Source organism: Lichenostomus cassidix, chromosome 26, assembly GCF_008360975.1.
Source record: "Lichenostomus cassidix isolate B80296 chromosome 26, HeHo_3.0, whole genome shotgun sequence".
Lineage (NCBI taxonomy): Eukaryota > Metazoa > Chordata > Aves > Passeriformes > Meliphagidae > Lichenostomus > Lichenostomus cassidix.
In genome coordinates this window covers 1,699,269-1,714,551 of record NC_139506.1, presented here as the reverse complement: position 1 = coordinate 1,714,551, position 15,283 = coordinate 1,699,269, and positions in this window count along the sequence as shown.

The following is a 15,283-nucleotide window of genomic DNA, read 5'->3' as shown; positions in this document are numbered from 1 at the left end:
GATGGGCCCACATGTGTATGGAAGGATCCATGTGTGCACAGGTGGATCCACATGTGCACAAGCAGATCCATTAGCACGTGTGTGCAGAAGGGATCTGTGAGTGCACGGATGGATCCGTGCACAGGCAAGTGCAGCACAGATCCATAAGAGGCTGGATCCAGGACCAGCAAAGCCATGCAACAAGCCCCATTCCCAGTTTTGGGATTTTCCTCTTCGCTGCCTGTTTGTTTTCCAGGCGACTGGAAGTGATTAGTGGCCACGAGGTGATCCATGGCAGTGCCAAGCACTCGGCACTCTGAAGGGAAGCAGAAAGCTAACTGCTCCACAAACACAGTGGGATGTGGCTGCAACAGGGGATGGTGACAGCGGGGCCACGTGGGGGTGACAGCCACCACATCCGACCTTTGAGGAAATTATGCCGGCGTTGCAGATGCTGCTGAGGGGTTTTCTTGGAGCTAAGAGCTGATCCCAATAGTGGAGGGCTGGGATCAGGAGGAGTTGGGGAAGAGCTGGGAGCCAGCTGGAGTTGGGGACAGCAGTGACAGCCCCAAGATAGTATCAGACTTGCACCAGCGCGTGGGTGCCACGGGTCTTGTCACCCACAGTGTCCCGTAGCAACAGCTGCAGATAAAAGATAAACATCTGAGGGTGCTGAGGGTGACGGGGCCAGGGAGGGAGGGCGCTGGGTTACAAACCAGCCGTCCTCCCAAAATAACCCCTTTCTCCCCAAAACGCTGAGACATGATCTGCATCTTTCACCATGAGCTGTTCTGGGAGCCTCACAGCCCCCACGGTGGGAGGACAGCAGGGTGGACACCAAGGGACACGGCGGGTGACGCCAGCAGCGGGGGTGACTCACGGGGACCCCGTGCCAGCGCGTGAGGCCCTTTCACACCGGCTGAGGCCATGGGCTGCTCATCTCCCGCACACTCATCCCCCTCTGATTTGAAGGGACAGGAAAAGTGTCATATGCTGGGTCATAGGACAAGCTATGGGGCAGAGGGACAGAGGGACAGAGGGAGAGCAGGACAGAGGGACGGCAGGATGGAGGGACGGGTTAATATTAATCCGTCTCATGCATGAGCAGCATCCGCCTCTTTTTTTTTTGGCAGGGAAGTGGCTTTTGCCCCTCCTCCCCTCCCAAACCTGCCGAAATCCCTGAGTCACGGGGCAGAAATGGAGCTGGCTGCGGGTGACAGAGGTGGCAGCAGCTCCGTGCCCACACTGCAGCCGGAAGAACTAGGGGAGGCAAAATTTAGGGTGGCTGTCCCTCTGCCAGTTGCAAACTGGGACCGGTGTCACTGTCACCACGCTGGTGCTGTGCAAGGGCTACCCCTCTCCCCCCACAGCCCCTGCCAGCCAAGGGGGAAAGGTGGGATGAGGCTGTGGGGTTCCTGGGCATCCCGGGGGTCCCCATGTCTGCTGGCCGCAGAGCAGAGGGATGGAGGGATGAAGACAAGGCAATGCAGGATGCTCCCAGTTCCAAAGGGCCTGGAGCAGACGCCAGCACCATCCCCATGCAGCCACATCTCCACATGCCCAAGGTCAGAGCATCCCTGGACCTCAATTCTCCTGCTTCAGTGATTCCCTCTCTTCCCATCCCCCGTGGGAGTGGGAGAACATCCCAACCAATTCCTCATTTTGGGAAGCTTTTCCCAGCCAGCAAGCCCTGAAGCAGAGATAAAACCTGTAGCATAACCAATTTCCCCAGCTGCATCCTAAAACCAGCCTCGGGCTGCCTCTTTGGAGAAAGTTATTTCCAGCAGGAAAATGTTGCGAGGTCTTAATCAGTTCCTTCCTGGTGATTCACCGAGGGGCCAGGATGCTCTCCCGCAGTCTCCTGGGTGCTGCAGCTGAGCCAGGACCTCCCCGGCACGATCCGAGCCGGAGCGGTGTGTGCCCAGGCTGGAAATCCCCATGGGAAGGTCCCGAGCCAGTTCCTTCAGGAGTGGAGGAATGTGGGTTGGAAGGCACTTCCCCCCAGCCCGCCGCCGCTGGGGGGGACTCAGGATGTCATGATGAGGCTGGAGCCTTCATCCCACAGCAGATCCCGAGCTTCCTCCTCCCCATCCCTCTCAGGCTGCCCTCTCCACGCTGGGACACCCTGGAACATCCCACCCAGCCCCAGTGATCACGGGGGGGATCACAGAGTCCCCCCGGCAGCAGCCCCCTTCCCACAGGGGCAGCACCCACGGGAGCAGAGGCTGGCTGGATCCAGGCACAGGGAATTCGGCCAGGCTGGGAGCGAGGGAACCGCAGGGTCAGGCTGTGTCCAGCGCCTGCGGAGAAAGTCCCTTTTCAGAGTTATCATAACCCGGGGTCCGGCTGTCCTCAACCACAGAGGCTCTCGGGGGACATGCCACCACCCCCTGGCACGTGCTGGGGGGTCCTCGGGCACAGATAAAGCCCAGCCCTGGGGTCGGGGAGGGTCGCTGGGTGGGTGCCGGGTGGGGAGGGGCACCAAAGGTGGGTGATAGCCCCACGTGGGTCACCAGCTTGTCCCCAGCGCTCGTGGCTGGCGCTGAGTCACGTCAGGCTCCAGCTCCACTCCTCCCTCCGCCGAGGAATGCAGTCAGAGCCAGAGCCAAAAGCCTTCCCCGGCAGCTGCCCATGGGCACCCACAGAGCCTGGGGGAGATATTGGGTGGGGGGGCAGGAGGTGCCACCAGCAGCGCTGTCAGGGTGGCAACAGGACGATGCCCACCCTGTGGCAAATGCCCATGCTCCGGGGACTCCCCAGCATCCCCAGTACACCTGAACAAGGGTGCTGGGGGGCCACGGGGCCATGTGTGCCCCATTCCCTACTTGGCATCCCGCAGAGCTCATGACACAGTGTGAATGCAGCCCTGGCATCCTCTGGCTCAGCCCGGCTGGAGCCAAGAGGGTCCTGATCCATGCTGGGGGTCCAGGGGCTGTGCCAGGAGCAGCTGGGCACAAGTGGAGCAACTTAGGAAACCAGTTGGGAGCACTCCAGGGAAGCCAGGCCTCTGTGCTGTGCTGGGGGAAGTGGCAGCATCCACCAGGGGTGTCCCTGTTTGTCACCAGGGCCAGGAACAAGGTGACATCCCAATGTGCCAAGCCCTTACTGGGATGCCACAGTCCTCAGACTGTGTGATGGACAGAGTCAACACTGTCCCTGACCTCAGCACATGTTCAAGGGACTAAATCCCACTTTCACCCCTCAAACTGGGAATGTGATCCCCACACATGTCCAGCTGCAGGCTAACGAGGTGACAGCCCTGTGCCACCCACCAGCCTGGGGCTGGAGTTGGTGTTTGGAGCACCAAGCCCTGGCCATGGAGCTGCCGGGGCGTCGCAGGGAGAGTCCCGAGCCAGAACAGAGGAGCCGTTTGTGCTCCCGCCGGGGCCACTTGTTTATCGGCAGCCGGAGCTGTTTACATCAGCCACTGGCCCCGATCTCCGCCACCGACACCCAGACGTGGCCCCAGCCCCGCTGCATCCCCCGGTCCCCAGGTGCCGGCGGGGCTTTGCTGGGAAGGAGGGGAAGCAGCGATGAGGGATGAGGCTGACTCACGGCCTCGTCCTGCTCCACACCCGGCAGCAGGATCTGGCCCCGGGAGCTGCTGAGCTCCTTTCCCTGCTTGCACCCATTCTTGGAACCGGGAGGACCCCAAACCCCTAAAGGACATCCTTGCCAGCCAAAGGATGTGCCTGGGGGACAAGAAGTGCTCTTGCAGGGCACAGTGTGGTTTATGCCCATCATCTTCCTCACTGCGGGTGGAGAGGAACAAAGATGGACAGACAGACAAACACAGGATTGGACAGACAGTGTGTAATCTCCATCATTTCATTCCCTGATCCCTGAGGGGCAGCCGGGGGCTCATGGGGAGAGGGGAGGACATGCAGTGCCTTGCTTGTCGGGGAAGGAGTTCTCGCCTCCCAAAAGGAAGCAGCTCCTGCCAGGAATTCGAGGCATTACTCAGCTCGCGGCCATGGATCAGCTGTTTGGTTGCTCGGAGCCTGTTTTTCATTAGCAGCAGTGATTTTAGCACCGTAAAGCTGCCTCCTCCCTCCTGCCAACAGCTCTGGGATGGCCTAGGAGAGCTGGAGCCCTACCTGGCGGGCAGGAGGTGATGGAAGCTCAAGGGATGCCAGGAGTGGTGTGTCCCTGATAAGCCTTGGCCATGGGAACTGTTGGTGGCTCACCTGAATCCAGCCCTTTCCCATGGCAGGGATGAAATTCAGGTTGGTTTTTGGAGGACTGGTGGTTCTGAGGAAGCTGGTTGTGGCTCCTCACCTGAATCCAGCCCTTTCCCAGCACAGGGATGAAGTTCAGGTTGGTTTTTGGAGGGATGGAGCTCGTAGGAAAGCTGCCAGTGGCTCCACACCTCAATCCAGCCCTTTCCCTGCACCAGGATGAAGTTCAGGCTGTTTTTTTTAGGGATGGAGCTCCTGGGGGAGCTGCTGGTTCCACAGGACATGCTGTCCCCACTGCTATGCTGGTAGCCCTGGCTGGGGCCAAGTGGCTAATTTTGGGCTGAAGACAGGAGGTTTTGAGTGTTGCAAAGGCTGGTGGGGAGAGGGTGATGATAAGGGAGTGAAGAGGAGTTTGGGGGTTCACGAAGTGCTCTCCAGTCTCGCACTTCCCCAGCTAAACACTGCACTTGGGAAAGGTCTGGAAATCACTCAGGTTTATTAAAAGCATCTTTTGAGCTCTGAAAAGTCAAATAAATGTAATGCAAACATCAACTCCAACCCCCTGCTTCCAGGCAGCTCAGGTCTGGCATCATGGGAAGGGACACATCAGGATGGAGCATGGACACAACTGTGCCAGCATCTCCTGGTGGAAATCCACCAGCAGCATCCCTCTCCCGCCGCTCCCACGCTCCCAGCCAGCGCTGATGCTAAATCCGGCCTTTCCCATCTCCCTCACAGCTGGACGAGGAGCTCCTGTCTCCATCTCGGTGGCCTCATCTTCACTCCCAGGGGACATTCCCCGTCCTCTTCCCCCCACTCATCGCAATTCCATTCCATCCCAGAATGGAGCTGAGCTGAGCAGCTCGCAGGGATGGAGTGAAACGCCTCCAGCTGCTTGGATGTGATTGGAGACTCCAATTTTGACGTATTTGCTGCTTTCTCCAAGAAAACTAATGGTTCTTCTAGCAGGTGAGCTGCTTCCCTGCTCATCCAGGGATCAAAATCTCCATCCCACTCTGGGCAGTATCGGTGCTGTGGGTGCAAGGGGGTGGTTTCAGGATTGCTGGGAACTTCTGCTGGTGCAAAAGTGGTCAGGAATAGAGTCCCACAGCAGTTAGGGGGGCTGCAGTGGTGCTTAGGGCAGATGTCTGGGGATAACCAGGATCACCCTGCTCCCGGCCCGTAGCAGTGCATGTGCCCAGAGGCTCACTGGTGCACCTACGCCAAGAGTATTGGATCATCCCCGGGACAACCAGCACAAACAACCTTCAGGCACCACCAGAAAAACACAGGCTGATGCATCTTGGCGTGTGCTGCTGCGCCTCCGCCCATCATCCCGCCCGGCAGCCCCGCGGCCCCCGGGATCGCCAGCAAAGCGGCTCCTCAGCCCCTCGGAATCCTCGGAGCGACGCACAATCCCAACAGCGGGGGTGGAAACGGCGCCCAGAGGGGCTGAAGAACATGAAAACATGATAAAAAAGCCTGCCTGGGCTCTTGTGGCCCCAGAGGGTGGGTGATGCTCAGGGGACCCCTCACCTGGAGCCTGAGTTTGGGTCATCCTCTATGTGCTTGTAGGGGGAGGATGCAGGACTGGGGGCAGGATGAGGATTTGGGGCTGGGATGTAGGATTGGGGTCAGGGCACTGAGTGCATCCAAGCCACGGAGCGTCAGCAGCTCCCAGCACAATTCCTCACACCCAGAGGAATGTAACGAGCCAAGGATCCCCAAGGATCTTGGAAAGGGTCAAATTTAGGGGCCTGAGATGAGCCAGACAAGTCCCAGCTCAAGAAGGAGGGCGTGAGACAGAGCCATGCCATTCCAAACCCATTTCCAGCCATGGGGAAGGGGCTCTGCAGCACTGCCCACCCAGCCGTGCCACAGAGTCCATCTGCTGCTGCCACCCCAGCTCCAGCACTCGTAATTCAGAATAATCCGTCAGAATTTCATCCCATGGCTGCTGCTGCCACATCTGGAAGCTGCTGCGGACTGCTTGTAGCTGCGCTGCATTTCCGAGGAACCGCAAGAGTTTTCCATCCTCTTTTGATTAGCGTGTGGTTCCCGCCCCAGAGCCCCAGGCAGGGCCAGCAGCCCCACACTCAGCCAGGAACCTCGGGCACGATATCCTGAGAGCTCCCCAAGCAATCGTGGGGTGTTAAAATTCATGGGCCCCCTGGCAGGGCTGTGCCACCCCCTGGGGACAGCTCGGCTCCTGGCGGAGGGTGGTGGCACAGCAAGCGATCCTGCTTCCAAAAAAACAGCCCCAGGATGGGGCTCGGCAGCAGGAATTGCCCCACATCCTCTGAGGCAGCTCCAAATACCAGGGCTGATGGCACTGATCCACAGGACTGGGGAGCCCCTGGGTGTCTCTGTCACCCTTCCCTGGGAGCAGAGGGGACACTGCCACCCGACAGGTGGGATAAACCCCCCAGGAGCCGCTGACTCTCAAGTCCTGGCCATCCAACAGGTCCCTTCTGCTGTCCCCGTGTCCCCAAGCCCTGCCCAGGCCCCATCCCCGCTCCTGGCACTGCAGCAGCAGCAGCAGCTCCACATCTGGGGCTGATTTTCGATGCAAAGCCACATTCGCCGCTGGGATACTGAAACCGCGCTGGGAAAGCCGGCAGCAGGGAAGGCAGCAGCCCGAGGGCTGCCTCAGGATGTGGTGGCTTGACCAGGAGGAAAGTGGGGCTGGAGGGGCAGTGGGGGCCCCGAAACCTCCCCCCCACCGCCACTGGCCAGAACCGGCTGTGGCCCTGGGGACAGGATTACGCCGAGCCGGAGGCATGTCCTGCGGCGAGCCCAGTGCTCCATGACCTCACCACCACGTGCCTCCGACGGAGAAGGAAAAGAGGAAACGCAACTTTTTTTTTTTTTTTCAAGAATAACTTTTGCCCGGGCTTTTCCTGGGGGAGAGAGTGTGACCCATGGCCGGCACCACTCAGCCTTTCCACGAGAGCATCACTCGGGGGTGACAGCCGAGCCTCCCAGCCCACGCACATCCCAGGATGCGGGGATGGACAGGAGGAGCTGCAATCCACCTCCCCAAATGCCCCTCTGCCTTGTCCCAGCAGCACAGCCACCCTTGTCATGGCCGGGGTTGTCACCCATGGGTGCTGCACCCCCACCCATCACACATCCTGGGTGCCTAGAGAGAGCTTGAGCCCTCTGTTGGGAACCTCGGGCAGAGGAAGTTGTGCCCAGGCTCATAAACACATCGGAACTGTCTGTGGTTTCCACATGGGTCACATCCTCCTTCTCCCACCCCTGGGTGGTGTCCCCAGGGGTCAGAGCCTCTGGCAGGATCCCCTGCCCTCCCCAGGGCTGGAGCCACCAGGATGCAGGAAGGGAAATGTGAACTAAAAATAATGAAAATTTTTATTTCACCCCAGAGATACAGCCCAGCCCCAGCTCCAGGGCTGGATCCCAAGTGGATCCCATCTCCAACCCCAGGATGCTAAAGTTCCACCTGGCTGCAGCAGAGACCAGGATGGGATTTGGAGCAGGGACACCTTGGTTATCCTGAGCAGCTGGAAACGCTGTGGAAAAGCAGGACACAAGTTGGGATCTGCTCCCTGGGAAAAGCCCAAACCACTCAGAGCTACGAGTTCCTCCTGCCCAGTGCCAGCTCTCCCGGCCAGGAGGTCCCAGGGTGGTTTGGCTTCACGTCAGCCCGTCCCTGGCAGCCTTTCTGTGTCACTGTGAGGCACCTGATCCCCAACCAGCACCTTCACTTTCAAGTGAGGATAAACAAGCCAAATCCCAGGAAAGCTGGAGATATTGGCAGCAGGATCCACCCCAGGACACAAATTCAAAAAGAATAAATTTAATCCCTACCCAGGAGTGTGAAAATGAGCTGATGTGCCCTCCATGAGCAGGGAGCAAGCCGGACAGGAGCTCATTGCAATAGAGAAGTGGATTAGGATTGGGATTAGGAACGGGATAAGAACACAACATCCTCCCTCCATGCCTCCAAAACCTCTCTGCTGAGCCAGGGGGGCGATTTTGTCCTCCCTGGTATCAGGACTGTCACATGGCTGCTGGATCCTCTCAGCTCCCAGGGATCAGCAGGGCAGGGTGGCTGGGCATTGCCAAAGAACTTCTCCCTTGGGAAGGGAAAAGCAGATCCAGGGGGATGGATTTAGCTTTCCCCTGGAAGGGGCTGGGTTTGGAGGTGTCCAGATGGGTGATTGGTGTGCCAGAGTCACAGCCCACCCTCACAGCCCCAGGATGCTGCTTGGGGGTTGTTTTTGCCCGATATTCACATATTCCAGCTGGGCTGGGAATGGTTGGCTGAAGGAGGGATGTAGGACCTGCCAGGGGTCAGGGGACCTTCTGGCCTCCTGCCCCCCACGATGGGGGGACACCCATAGAGCCACCTCTGGGAGGAGCAGCACTAGGTACCCCAATCCCAAAGCACCTTTGTTAAGGGGGCACCCTCATTAATGGGACACCCCAATCCTCATTAATGGGGCATCCACATTAATAAGACACCTCATTTTTGGGGTGCCCTCACCTTCAAGGCACCCCCATTAAAGGGGCACCCTTGTCTCTAGGGCAATCCCACCTCCATGACACCCTTAGCAACAGGGCACCCCCATCTCCAGGGCACCCTCATTAACGGGACAGCCACATTAATTGGGGACCCTCACTTCTGGGGTACCTTGGTCTTTAAGGTGTCCTTATTAATGGGGTTCTCTCATCTCCAGGGCACCCTCATTAGTGGGACAGCCACGTTAATGAGGCACCTCACCTCGGGGATGTCCTCGTTTCCAAGGCACCCCCATTAATGGGGTACCCTTGTCTGGGGGGCACCCTGACCTCTGGGGCACCCCCACCTCCATGGCACCCTTGGAAATGGGCCACTGCCGTGATTAGGGCACCAGCCTTTCTGGGACACTCTCATTAACCATGCAGCCACGTTAATTGAGGTCCCTCACTGCCGGGGTGTCCCCTTGTCTCCAAGACACTCTTATTAATGGGGCACCCTCATCTCTGGGCACCCGGATTACCTAGGCACCCCTATTAATAGGGCAGCCCGATTATGTGACACTTTTTAGGACATCCACCCCTTCCTCAGCATCCTTCCCTCTTTGGCAGCCCGGGGAGTGCTGCATCCCCACGGAGCATCCCATGGGAATGGGGCTGGGCACCCCAAAAGCAGACTGAGCCCGCAGGGGTGGGGGGCACCCATCACCTCCCTGCCCCCCATTCTCGGAGCTCCAGCCTGGCTCTGTGCTTGCAGAGCCGGAAAACAGCTGCGCTTTAGAAATAAAGCGGAAAAATTGAGTTTTCCTCCTGTGTAGGAATGAACTGGGGGAAGGAGAAGTGGCTCTGGGTCCTGGAGCTGCTGCTGGACTTTCCTCTCTGGTTGTTTGGGGGAGGATTTTGTTCAGCTGATACAAATGATATCTGGGGCTTTTTGATTCCGGTTTCCTCCCGGCAACGGGTGGGGATGAGTCAGAAATCCAAAATAAAGATAAATAAGTTTAAAAATAAAGGGAAGCAAAGGCAAAACTCCCACCCCTCTTGTAAATAAACGCCGGAGCTGCTGGATGGAGCTGCAGGGGCTGGAGCCAGAGCAGGAACCCCGAGTGCTGGGTGGTGTCCCGGGACAACTCCGGGGGGATTTTGGGGCGCTGGCAGGACCAGCTCAAGGCCAGGCTGTGCTGGGATGCACTCCCTGCTCCATGGCCATGGGTCAGGCATGGAGTGCTGCTCCTCAAGAGCAATACCCTGCCTGGATTATGGTTAATAATCCAGGATTTTGGGTGCTGGAGCAGGAGTTTGGATCCTGGAGCGGGATTTTGGCAGGGTGCTGGGCTTACTCAGGCTGGAAAGGAGCTGATCTTCCCTGGATCCGGCGAGATTTAACCCCTCCGTGTCCGCTGGCCGTGCCCATCCCGGGCTGCCTGCGCCACATTCCCGCTCGGCACAGCACAACCGGACACTTCCATGCCCCAAAAACGCCCCGGGCGGGTGGTCCGGGCAGGGATTTGGGAACAGCCAGCATGGCTTGGCCAGACACACTGCCCGGCGCTGCTCCTCATCCTCACCGCCACCACAAACCCCAGGGTCCCCGAGGGGCTCTGCTGAGTGACTCCGGGCTGCCCGCACAGCTGGATCGCCGGCCAACATCTGGGCAGCGCCTCTTGCAGCTTCCCACCGGCGGAATTCATTCCAACACCTCCCGCTCGGGGCACTGGCGGCTCGGCGGCACTGCGGCACCTCCAGTGACGCTCCTCGCAGCCCCAAAATTCCCGCCGGCGCTGGACTTTGGCAGGAGCGGGGGTTTAGTCAGGCTGGAACGGAGCCGGCTCTTCCCGGGGCAGAGCTCTCGCCCCTCCGGCCGGCCGGGCTGCGGCTCCAATCCATCCTTGCCAAGCCTTTGCCCTCGGCTCGGGGTTCCCCGGGGGGCTGGGGGCTCCTGGGCTGCGATCCCCGTGCCTAATTCCGGAGCAGGGTGGATCCTGGTCCTCCCTGGAGCGATGGGATGCTGCTCGAGAATTAAAAACAAAAGAGGGGGAAAATAGACAAAATGGCAAAGCACAACAAAACAGATCTAAGGGGGAGAGCAGAGTAGCTCTCTGAGGTAGCTTCCACCACCCTGGAAGCTAGAAACAGGTTGCTTTTTATTTTATTTTATTTTACTTTATTTTATTCTAGTCTAGTCTATTTAGCTCTGAGTTTTCTTTCATTTCATTTCTTTTATTTCCTTTCATTTATTTTATTTTATTTCATTTAATTTCATTTCTTTTATTTTATTTCCTTTAATTTATTTTATTTATTAAATTTAATTTTGTTGTATTTATTTCTTTTATTTTATTTAGTTCATTTTATCTTATTTATTTAATTTCTTTCTCATTTCATGTACTTCCTTTTATCTTTCTTCATTTCATTTATTTTATTTTCCCTTATTTTATTTTACTTAAATGGCAGCAATTGCTCAATTTTGGCAGCTAGACCCAGAAATTCCCTTTTACAGGGCTGGGGTCTCTCTGATGCTCAGGAGGCATCAGACACATCCCAGCTCCGTGGATCTTGGCCTTCCTTCTCCCTGTCCCTTAAAAGCCTCTTTGGAGGCTGAGCCAAAGTCTGGGGGATGCCCAGGGGACAAATTCCTCCCCAGGATGAGTTATTTCTCAAACCATCCATGAATCACTCGGGTTTGCTCTTCCTTTGCCTTTTACCATGTCTGTTGGTGGAATGGACATCCAGCATCTTCCCAACCAGGGTGAAAAGTCACACAGTTGGGGTTGGATTGAGGCTGGAGATGCTGCCTGGGGCTGGCAAACCATAGACAAAGCCAGAGTGAGTATCCGTGACTCCAGAGGTTGGATACTCTTCCTCAACAATTCACATTTTGGACCAATATCAAGACCTGATTATGATTAATCTGTTAATAAATCAATGAATCAATAAATTTTATGGTCAATCTGTTGCCAGACAGAAAATGGTCCTGGATATTTGTGTCATCCAAGGCCACATCCCTCCTGGTGTCCAGCAGAAGGAAAAGGATGAATTCCTCCTCCTGCTCAGCTTCCCACAGGAGCCAAACCACAGGGAAGGTCAAACACTTTCCATTCCTAATATTTATCCGTGGAATTAGGTTTTCTGGCAGGAAACAGTTGCTTTTGGGGGAAAAACCAGCTGTTTGTGTCACAGTAAGGACAGACCATGTTGGAAGCAATGCTGGGAGCCTGGAGCACCTGGACTTCTGTCCTGTGACTTCCTTGGGGTGTCCATGGGCAAGTGAGAGAGATGCCATGGGATGGCAGGAGCAGCAGCTGGAATTCTGCTTAAACCACATCCCAGTGCTCCTAATCCTGCTCCAAACTGCTCCCAAACCCCCTCGTGGGAGCTCTGTGCCCTTCTGCACCCCCCCCGAGGGAGGAAGGACCCACTGGCAATTCTGAGGAAACTCCCACCGGGTTCCCTAGGAAGCTCGTGCTGTGGGTTCTCCCCACCCCACACCCCACTGACGCCATCTGCTCCCCCTTTCACAACTTCCTGCAGAGCTTCTCCATCGAGGTCAACACCCCAAACCCGTGCTGGGTGTCACGTTCTGCACCCACCCTTCTTCCCAGGGACCTCAGGGGGCTCCCAACCCAGTCCCATTGCCCAGGGGGTCTGCAGGAATATTGGCTCAGCATTCCCATGGGAAGGGAACCCTCTCATTCCTTCCCCCCATGCCATCCTGGCTGCAGCCTCCACACCCCAACCACTGTCATGAGCCTTCATCATCCTCCCTGGAGAGATGCCGTGGAAACGTGTTTTCCCTGGAAAAACCATCAGTTGCACCCTTGATCCCTTTCTCCTCCCTGTGACCACAGGCTCGATTTCACTATGTTTATTTATTCTGTTTTATTTAGTTAATTTTATGTTATTTAGTTAGTTTATTTAATCCAGTGTCCCCAAGTGCATCCATGGGGATGGGTTTGGGACTCTGTCCAGCTCCAGCTGCTCCATCCAGCCAAGAAGCTCACCTGGTTTTCTTCCAGGGAGGAGCTGGGATTCCTGGGTTTTCCTGAGCACCTTTTGCTGCCATTCCATTGGGTCACTCCATGGGCGATTTGGTGGCTGAGTTCTGTTCATCCCTAAATTTGTGGGGATTTAGGGGTGGAGGAACATTCCAAAGGCCAGACCCTGCTACTAGAGAGGTTCTGCTCTGAATCCTAACCTTTTGGATTAGCTTCACCCCTGTTTGTGGAAACAATGAGGAGGAGGGAAGGGGTGAGAAGCAGGATGGAGTGATAAAGAAGATCCCAGCTCTTCCACGAGGGAATTCACCCCAAATGACAAGATTGGAGGAGAACAAGCCCATTTCCAGCTTTCCTTGGGCTCACTGGGATCCCTGAGGGATTCAGGCTTCCCATCACACCAGGGATCCATTCCCCATCCTGGAGAGGAACACAGGGGTAACTGTGACCTCCCTGCCCTCTCCACCCAGCCACGACTCCCAGGCAGTGCTTACCCCAACACCCAGCCTTCCCTCGGCACCCGGAGCATGGGAAATATGGGAAACACCTCCAAACCCTCTGGGCATTCTCAGGAGCTTGGCCATCCCCTAGCAGGATTTAACCTGCTCATTTGCATGCCCTCATCACCTCTAATTAAATCTGTGTGGTGCCACATTGCTTTCAGCCCCCACTATCCTTGGAAATCCCCGGGCTGTGCTGCTGGGATGGTGGGAAGAAAACAGGATGGGTCCCACACACAGGAGTGGCCACGGACATGCTGGTTTTTCCCTCTTCACCCTAAAAATAAGATGGTTGTCGCAGGTTTGTGGCCAAAGCCATGAGGCTGTGGAGGAAAAGCAGCTCTTTTTGTGGCCATCAGCTCCTGGCCTGCCCCTGGGCTGGGATCACAGCTCAGGATCACCCCAGTGGTGAGTGCCCAACACTCTGCAGCTTATGCAGCTCCCCCACAGAAATGAAAAAAATTCTATTTCAGCCTCCTCAAAGCAGAAAACTGATGGTGTGAAGGTCCCAGGGCTCCAGCTGGGAGCCACCAGCTGTGGACACCCCTGGCTGAGCCAGACACAGGCACAGCACTCCCGGTGTCCCCCAGGTGTCACCCACTCACCACCTCCATCACCCTTTGGGAACGGGAGAGGGAAACAAATCAGCCTCCGAGGATATCACCAGGGAGATTTTGGGAAGCCAAGGGCTAAAAAAGCCCCAGGGATTTTGTCCTGTTCCTCTGAAGAGATGGGAGCAGCAGCAAGCTGGGAAAACCAGGATAAGGCAGAGCAATTTGGGCCAGAATGCCCCCCAGGCTGCTCCATGGCACCAGGCTCAGGGCTGGGGCTTCAAGGGACTCTCTTGGGGTGACCCTGAGGACATTCCCAGGGAAGGGAGGGGTTTAGTGGCAGCACTGAAACAGGACCTTCAGCAATGGACGAGGAGGTGCAGCACCCAGTGACACCCAACACAAAGGGACCATCAGGGTGACAGGAACCTGGAGGGTGTTGGGGACCCAGCAGGGTGGCAGGGACCAGCAGTGTGACAGGGACCAGCAGGGTGATGGAGGCTGGCAGGGTGTTGGGGAGCAGTAGAGTGACATGGCACCAGCAGGGCGATGGGCGTTGGTCAGGTGATGAGGACCCAAAAGGTTGATGGGGACCCAGTATGGCAATGGGGACCAAGGTGACAGGAACCAGCAGGAAGACAAGGACCCAACAGGGTGGCAGGCACCAGGAGGGTGTTGGGGATTCAGCAGGGTGACAGGGACCAGCAGGGTGATGGAGGCTGGCAGGGTGACAGGGACTGGTAGAGTGACATGGGACCAGCGGGGTGACAGGGACCATCAGGGGATTGTGCCAGGGTGACCAAGGGCAGACCAAGCAAGATGTGGAGGCAGGATGACAGCGAGGTGTCACCAAGCATCCCTCTGTCTTTTCCTGAGTCACCCCAAAGCAGCATCTGAGCCCAGCAGCTGTGACAGTAGGGACATTGCCCTGTCACTGTCACCAGCAATGAGACCCAGTGGACTTGGGCATCGCTGAGAGGCACGTGCCAGCCCCGGGGCTGTGCCTTGTGTCGTGCCGTGTCGTGACATCTGTGTCGAGCCGTGCCGCTGCTCTGACCCAGGGAGACCAATCCATCACGTTTCCCAGCCCCGGAGGGGTTAAACGTCCCCAGCCATCCCCAAAATGACGAAAAGCCGCTGTCCCCAGCAATTAGGCGACAGACCCGGGTACACCGCAGGCCGGCCGGTGACGTGAGGATGGATCCAGGCTGGCTGGTGGTTTGTCTCTGGCTGGCACCCAGCCCCGCAGCCACAGCTGCTTCCCGCCCCGCCGCCCCGTGGCACCTGGCCGGGAGCGATGTGTCACCGGGAATTCCAGACACTGGTGGCTCTGTGGTCCCGCTCTGCCTGGTGAGCCCCAAAATGCCCCAATCCCGAGTTGTCTCTGGGGTAGGGTGTGATCGGGTGTGCCCAGGGGGGACAGGGTGATGTCCCCAGAAGTGTCCCCTTGGTGGGTGTGGAGTCCCCTCCCCAGGAGCAGAACAGGGGGGGCACGATGAGACCATTTCCCTCCCCAAAGCGGCTGCACTTTGGGGTCAATTCACAGATTTTGCACATTTTGATGCTGGAAGTTTCAAACCCTAAAATGGGAAAAGACGTTT